The following is an 8,904-nucleotide window of genomic DNA, read 5'->3' on the forward strand; positions in this document are numbered from 1 at the left end:
TGTATAGAAAATTTGTGTTCCCAACAAGCTAGGTGAAGGACGGCTTTCACACACACATCTCTCTCAGAACTAAGCATGTGGAGAGACGTTCATTCATCTAGCACAAATTGAACGGGTTGCAGGGGAAACTTTTACTCAGGTTTCTCAGTGTGTTTCCTAGTGCCGGTTTGAATTTACTGCTGTTTTCACTGTAAAATCGAGTTGGGGCTAGTACCGCCCCATATATATGTATGGAGAGGTGTTTGCAACTGTATAGAAACTTTGTGTTCCCAACAAGCTAGGTGAAGTACGGCTTTCACACACACTTATCTTTCAGAACTGAGCATGTGGAGAGACGTTCGTTCATCTAGCACAAAGGGAACGGGTTGCAGGGGAAACTTTTACTCAGGTTTCTCAGTGTGTTTCCTAGTGCCGGTTTGAAGTTCCTGCAGTTTTCACTGTAAAACCGAGTTTTAGCTAGTACCTCCCCTTATATATGTATGGATAGGTGTTTGCAACTGTATATAAACTTTGTGTTCCCAAAAAGCTAGGTGAAGGGTGGCTTTCATACACACTTATCTCTCAGAACTGTGCATGTGGAGAGACTTTCGTTCATCTAGCACAAAGGGAACGGGTTGCAGGAGAAACTTTTACTCAGGTTTCTCAGTGTGTTACCTAGTGCGGGTTTGAAGTTCCTGCAGTTTTCACTGTAAAACCGAGTTGGAGCTAGTACCTCCCCATATATATGTATGGAGAGGTGTTTGCAACTGTATAGAAAATTTGTGTTCCCAACAAGCTAGGTGAAGGACGGCTTTCACACACACATCTCTCTCAGAACTAAGCATGTGGAGAGACGTTCATTCATCTAGCACAAATTGAACGGGTTGCAGGGGAAACTTTTACTCAGGTTTCTCAGTGTGTTTCCTAGTGCCGGTTTGAATTTACTGCTGTTTTCACTGTAAAATCGAGTTGGGGCTAGTACCGCCCCATATATATGTATGGAGAGGTGTTTGCAACTGTATAGAAACTTTGTGTTCCCAACAAGCTAGGTGAAGTACGGCTTTCACACACACTTATCTTTCAGAACTGAGCATGTGGAGAGACGTTCGTTCATCTAGCACAAAGGGAACGGGTTGCAGGGGAAACTTTTACTCAGGTTTCTCAGTGTGTTTCCTAGTGCCGGTTTGAAGTTCCTGCAGTTTTCACTGTAAAACCGAGTTTTAGCTAGTACCTCCCCTTATATATGTATGGATAGGTGTTTGCAACTGTATATAAACTTTGTGTTCCCAAAAAGCTAGGTGAAGGGTGGCTTTCATACACACTTATCTCTCAGAACTGTGCATGTGGAGAGACTTTCGTTCATCTAGCACAAAGGGAACGGGTTGCAGGAGAAACTTTTACTCAGGTTTCTCAGTGTGTTACCTAGTGCGGGTTTGAAGTTCCTGCAGTTTTCACTGTAAAACCGAGTTGGAGCTAGTACCTCCCCATATATATGTATGGAGAGGTGTTTGCAACTGTATAGAAAATTTGTGTTCCCAACAAGCTAGGTGAAGGACGGCTTTCACACACACATCTCTCTCAGAACTAAGCATGTGGAGAGACGTTCATTCATCTAGCACAAATTGAACGGGTTGCAGGGGAAACTTTTACTCAGGTTTCTCAGTGTGTTTCCTAGTGCCGGTTTGAATTTACTGCTGTTTTCACTGTAAAATCGAGTTGGGGCTAGTACCGCCCCATATATATGTATGGAGAGGTGTTTGCAACTGTATAGAAACTTTGTGTTCCCAACAAGCTAGGTGAAGTACGGCTTTCACACACACTTATCTTTCAGAACTGAGCATGTGGAGAGACGTTCGTTCATCTAGCACAAAGGGAACGGGTTGCAGGAAAAACTTTTACTCATGTTTCTCAGTGTGTTTCCTAGTTCCAGTTTGAATTTACTGCTTTTTTCACTGTAAAATCGAGTTGGAGCTAGTACCGCCCCATATATATGTATGGAGAGGTGTTTGCAACTGTATAGAAACTTTGTGTTCCCAACAAGCTAGGTGAAGGACGGCTTTCACACACACTTATCTCTCAGAACTGAGCATGTGGAGAGACGTTCGTTCATCTAGCACAAAGGGAACGGGTTGCAGGAGAAACTTTTACTCAGGTTTCTCAGTGTGTTTCCTAGGGCCGGTTTGAAGTTCCTGCAGTTTTCACTGTAAAACCGAGTTCGAGCTAGTACCTCCCCATATATATGTATGGAGAGATGTTTGCAACTGTATAGAAACTTTGTGTTCCGAACAAGCTAAGTGAAGGACGGCTTTCACACACACTGATATCTCAGAACTGAGCATGTGGAGAGACGTTCCTTCATCTAGCACAAAGGGAACGGGTTGCAGGAGAAACTTTTACTCTGCTTTCTAAGTGTGTTTCCTAGTGCCGGTTTGAAGTTCCTGCAGTTTTCACTGTAAAACCGAGTTTGAGCTAGTACCTCCCCTTTTATATGTATGGATAGGTGTTTGCAACTGTATATAAACTTTGTGTTCCGAACAAGCTAGATGAAGGACGGCTTTCACACACACTTATCTCTCAGAACTGAGCATGTGGAGAGACGTTCGTTCATCTAGCACAAAGGGAACGGGTTGCAGGGGAAACTTTTACTCAGGTTTCTCAGTGTGTTACCTAGTGCCGGTTTGAAGTTCCTGCAGTTTTCACTGTAAAACCGAGTTTTAGCTAGTACCTCCCCTTATATATGTATGGATAGGTGTTTGCAACTGTATAGAAACTTTGTGTTCCGAAAAAGCTAGGTGAAGGGTGGCTTTAATACACACTTATCTCTCAGAACTGAGCATGTGGAGAGACTTTCGTTCATCTAGCACAAATTGAACGGGTTGCAGGGGAAACATTTACTCAGGTTTCTCAGTGTGTTTCCTAATGACGGTTTGAAGTTCCTGCAGTTTTCACTGTAAAATTGAGTTGGAGCTAGTACCTCCCCATATATATGTATGGATAGGTGTTTGCAACTGTATAGAAACTTTGTGTTCCCAACAAGCTAGGTGAAGGACGGCTTTCACACTCACTTATCTCTCAGAACTGAGCATGTGGAGAGACGTTCGTTCATCTAGCACAAAGGGAACGGGTTGCAGGAGAAACTTTTACTCAGGTTTCTCAGTGTGTTTCCTAGGGCCGGTTTGAAGTTCCTGCAGTTTTCACTGTAAAACCGAGTTCGAGCTAGTACCTCCCCATATATATGTATGGAGAGATGTTTGCAACTGTATAGAAACTTTGTGTTCCCAACAAGCTAGGTGAAGGACGGCTTTCACACACACTTATCTCTCAGAACTGAGCATGTGGAGAGACGTTCGTTCATCTAGCACAAAGGGAACGGGCTGCAGGATAAACTTTTACTCAGGTTTCTCAGTGTGTTTCCTAGTGCGGGTTTGAAGTTCCTGCAGTTTTCACTGTAAAACCGAGTTGGAGCTAGTACCTCCCCATATATATGTATGGAGAGGTGTTTGCAACTGTATAGAAAATTTGTGTTCCCAACAAGCTAGGTGAAGGACGGCTTTCACACACAAATCTCTCTCAGAACTAAGCATGTGGAGAGACGTTCATTCATCTAGCACAAATTGAACGGGTTGCAGGGGAAACTTTTACTCAGGTTTCTCAGTGTGTTTCCTAGTGCCTGTTTGAATTTACTGCTGTTTTCACTGTAAAATCGAGTTGGGGCTAGTACCGCCCCATATATATGTATGGAGAGGTGTTTGCAACTGTATAGAAACTTTGTGTTCCCAATAAGCTAGTTGAAGGACGGCTTTCACACACACGTATCTCTCAGAACTGAGCATGTGGAGAGACGTTCGTTCATCTAGCACAAAGGGAACGGGTTGCAGGAGAAACTTTTACTCAGGTTTCTCAGTGTGTTTCCTAGTGCCGGTTTGAAGTTCCTGCAGTTTCACTGTAAAATCGAGTTGGAGCTTGTACCGCCCCATATATATGTATGGAGAGGTGTTTGCAACTGTATAGAAACTTTGTGTTCCCAACAAGCTAGGTGAAGGACGGCTTTCACACACACTTATCTCTCAGAACTGAGCATGTGGAGAGACGTTCGTTCATCTAGCACAAAGGGAACGGGTTGCAGGAGAAACTTTTACTCAGGTTTCTCAGTGTGTTTCCTAGTGCCGGTTTGAAGTTCCTGCAGTTTTCACTGTAAAACCGAGTTGGAGCTAGTACCTCCCCATATATATGTATGGAGAGGTGTTTTCAACTGTTTAGAAACTTTGTGTTCCCAACAAGCTAGGTGAAGGACGGCTTTCACACACACTTATCTCTCAGAACTGAGCATGTGGAGAGACGTTCGTTCATCTAGCACAAAGGGAACGGGTTGCAGGAGAAACTTTTACTCAGGTTTCTCAGTGTGTTTCCTAGTGCCGGTTTGAAGTTCCTGCAGTTTTCACTGTAAAACCGAGTTGGAGCTAGTACCTCCCCATATATATGTATGGAGAGATGTTTGCAACTGTATAGAAACTTTGTGTTCCCATCAAGCTAGGTGAAGTACGGCTTTCACACACACTTATCTCTCAGAACTGAACATGTGGAGAGACGTTCGTTCATCTAGCACAAAGGGAACGGGTTGCAGGAGAAACTTTTACTCAGTTTTCTCAGTGTGTTTCCTAGTGCCGGTTTGAAGTTCCTGCAGTTTTCACTGTAAAACCGAGTTGGAGCTAGTACCTCCTCATATATATGTATGGAGAGGTGTTTGCAACTGTATAGAAACTTTGTGTTCCCAACAAGCTAGGTGAAGGACGGCTTTCACACACACGTATCTCTCAGAACTGAGCATGTGGAGAGACGTTCGTTCATCTAGCACAAAGGGAACGGGTTGCAGGAGAAATTTTACTCAGGTTTCTCAGTGTGTTTCCTAGTGCCGGTTTGAAGTTCCTGCAGTTTTCACTGTAAAACCGAGTTGGAGCTAGTACCTCCCCATATATATGTATGGAGAGGTGTTTGCAACTGTATAGAAACTTTGTGTTCCCAACAAGCTAGGTGAAGGACGGCTTTCACACACACTTATCTCTCAGAACTGAGCATGTGGAGAGACGTTCGTTCGTCTAGCACAAAGGGAACGGGTTGCAGGAGAAACTTTTACTCAGGTTTCTCAGTGTGTTTCCTAGTGCCGGTTTGAATTTCCTGCAGTTTTCACTGTAAAACCGAGTTGGAGCTAGTACCTCCCCATATATATGTATGGAGATGTGTTTGCAACTGTATAGAATCTTTGTGTTCCCAAGAAGCTAGGTGAAGTACGGCTTTCACACACACTTATCTTTCAGAACTGAGCATGTGGAGAGACGTTCGTTCATCTAGCACAAAGGGAACGGGTTGCAGGAAAAACTTTTACTCAGGTTTCTCAGTGTGTTTCCTAGTGACGGTTTGAATTTACTGCTGTTTTAACTGTAAAATCGAGTTGGATCTAGTACCGCCCCATATATATGTATGGAGAGGTGTTTGCAACTTTATAGAAACTTTGTGTTCCCAATAAGCTAGTTGAAGGACGGCTTTCACACACACTTATTTCTTAGAACTGAGCATGTGGAGAGACGTTCGTTCTTCTAGCACAAAGGGAACGGGTTGCAGGAGAAACTTTTACTCAGGTTTCTCAGTGTGTTTCCTAGGGCCGGTTTGAAGTTCCTGCAGTTTTCACTGTAAAACCGATTTGGAGCTAGTACCTCCCCATATATATGTATGGAGAGGTGTTTTCAACTGTTTAGAAACTTTGTGTTCCGAACAAGCTAGGTGAAGGACGGCTTTCACACACACTTATCTCTCAGAACTGAGCATGTGGAGAGACGTTCGTTCATCTAGCACAAAGGGAACGGGTTCCAGGGGAAACTTTTACTCAGGTTTCTCAGTGTGTTTCCTAGTGCCGGTTTGAAGTTCCTGCAGTTTTCACTGTAAAACCGAGTTGGAGCTAGTACCTCCCCATATATATGTATGGAGAGGTGTTTTCAACTTTTTAGAAACTTTGTGTTCCGAACAAGCTAGGTGAAGGACGGCTTTCACACACACATCTCTCTCAGAAATGAGCATGTGGAGAGACGTTCATTCATCTAGCACAAATTGAACGGGTTGCAGGGGAAACTTTTACTCAGGTTTCTCAGTGTGTTTCCTAATGCCGGTTTGAATTTACTGCTGTTTTCACTGTAAAATCGAGTTGGAGCTAGTACCGCCCCATATATATGTATGGAGAGGTGTTTGCAACTGTATAGAAACTTTGTGTTCCCAACAAGCTAGGTGAAGGACGGCTTTCACACACACTTATCTCTCAGAACTGAGCATGTGGAGAGACGTTCGTTCATCTAGCACAAAGGGAACGGGTTGCAGGAGAAACTTTTACTCAGGTTTCTCAGTGTGTTTCCTAGTGCCGGTTTGAAGTTCCTGCAGTTTTCACTGTAAAACCGAGTTGGAGCTAGTACCTCGCCATATATATGTATGGAGAGGTGTTTTCAACTGTTTAGAAACTTTGTGTTCCCAACAAGATAGGTGAAGTACGGCTTTCACACACACTTATCTCTCAGAACTGAGCATGTGGAGAGACGTTCGTTCATCTAGCACAAAGGGAACGGGTTGCAGGAGAAACTTTTACTCAGGTTTCTCAGTGTGTTTCCTAGTGCCGGTTTGAATTTCCTGCAGTTTTCACTGTAAAACCGAGTTGGAGCTAGTACCTCCCCATATATATGTATGGAGAGGTGTTTTCAACTGTTTAGAAACTTTGTGTTCCCAACAAGATAGGTGAAGTACGGCTTTCACACACACTTATCTCTCAGAACTGAGCATGTGGAGAGACGTTCGTTCATCTAGCACAAAGGGAACGGTTGCAGGGGAAACTTTTACTCAGGTTTCTCAGTGTGTTTCCTAGGGCCGGTTTTAATTTCCTGCTGTTTTCTCTGTAAAACCGAGTTGGAGCTAGTACCTCCCCATATATATGTATGGAGAGGTGTTTGCAACTGTATAGAATCTTTGTGTTCCCAAGAAGCTAGGTGAAGTACGGCTTTCACACACACTTATCTTTCAGAACTGAGCATGTGGAGAGACGTTCGTTCATCTAGCACAAAGGGAACGGGTTGCAGGAGAAACTTTTACTCAGGTTTCTCAGTGTGTTTCCTAGTGCCGGTTTGAAGTTCCTGCAGTTTCACTGTAAAATCGAGTTGGAGCTTGTACCGCCCCATATATATGTATGGAGAGATGTTTGCAACTGTATAGAAACTTTGTGTTCCCAACAAGCTAGGTGAAGGACGGCTTTCACACACACTTATCTCTCAGAACTGAGCATGTGGAGAGACGTTCGTTCATCTAGCACAAAGGGAACGGGTTGCAGGAGAAACTTTTACTCAGGTTTCTCAGTGTGTTTCCTAGTGCCGGTTTGAAGTTCCTGCAGTTTTCACTGTAAAACCGATTTGGAGCTTGTACCTCCCCATATATATGTATGGAGAGGTGTTTTCTACTTTTTAGAATCTTTGTGTTCCGAACAAGCTAGGTGAAGGACGGCTTTCACACACACTTATCTCTCAGAACTGAGCATGTGGAGAGACGTTCGTTCATCTAGCACAAAGGAAACGGGTTGCAGGGAAAAATTTTACTCAGGTTTCTCAGTGTTTTTCCTAGTGCCGGTTTGAAGTTCCTGCAGTTTTCACGGTAAAACCGAGTTGGAGCTAGTACCTCCCCATATATATGTATGGAGAGGTGTTTGCAACTGTATAGAAACTTTGTGTTCCCAACAAGCTAGGTGAAGGACGGCTTTCACACACACGTATCTCTCAGAACTGAGCATGTGGAGAGACGTTCGTTCATCTAGCACAAAGGGAACGGGTTGCAGGAGAAACTTTTACTCAGGTTTCTCAGTGTGTTTCCTAGGGCCGGTTTGAAGTTCCTGCAGTTTTCACTGTAAAACCGAGTTGGAGCTAGTACCTCCCCATATATATGTATGGAGAGATGTTTGCAACTGTATAGAAACTTTGTGTTCCCAACAAGCTAGGTGAAGGACGGCTTTCACACACACTTATCTCTCAGAACTGAGCATGTGGAGAGACGTTCGTTCATCTAGCACAAAGGGAACGGGTTGCAGGAGAAACTTTTACTCAGGTTTCTCAGTGTGTTTCCTAGTGCCGGTTTGAATTTCCTGCAGTTTTCACTGTAAAACCGAGTTGGAGCTAGTACCTCCTCATATATATGTATGTAGAGGTGTTTGCAACTGTATAGAAACTTTGTGTTCCCAACAAGCTAGGTGAAGGACGGCTTTCACACACACGTATCTCTCAGAACTGAGCATGTGGAGAGACGTTCGTTCATCTAGCACAAAGGGAACGGGTTGCAGGAGAAACTTTTACTCAGGTTTCTCAATGTGTTTCCTAGTGCCGGTTTGAAGTTCCTGCAGTTTTCACTGTAAAACCGAGTTGGAGCTAGTACCTCCCCATATATATGTATGGAGAGGTGTTTGCAACTGTATTGAAACTTTGTGTTCCCAACAAGCTAGGTGAAGGACGGCTTTCACACACACATCTCTCTCAGAACTGAGCATGTGGAGAGACGTTCATTCATCTAGCACAAATTGAACGGGTTGCAGGGGAAAATTTTACTCAGGTTTCTCAGTGTGTTTCCTAGTGCCGGTTTGAATTTACTGCTGTTTTCACTGTAAAATCGAGTTGGAGCTAGTACCGCCCCATATATATGTATGGAGAGGTTTTTGCAACTGTATAGAAACTTTGTGTTCCCAACAAGCTAGGTGAAGGACGGCTTTCACACACACTTATCTCTCAGAACTGAGCATGTGGAGAGACTTTCGTACATCTAGCACAAAGGGAACGGGTTGCAGGAGAAACTTTTACTCAGGTTTCTCAGTGTGTTTCCTAGTGCCGGTTTGAAGTTCCTGCAGTTTTCACTGTA

The sequence above is a fragment of the Camelus bactrianus genome, chromosome X (genome assembly GCF_048773025.1).
Source record: "Camelus bactrianus isolate YW-2024 breed Bactrian camel chromosome X, ASM4877302v1, whole genome shotgun sequence".
NCBI lineage: Eukaryota > Metazoa > Chordata > Mammalia > Artiodactyla > Camelidae > Camelus > Camelus bactrianus.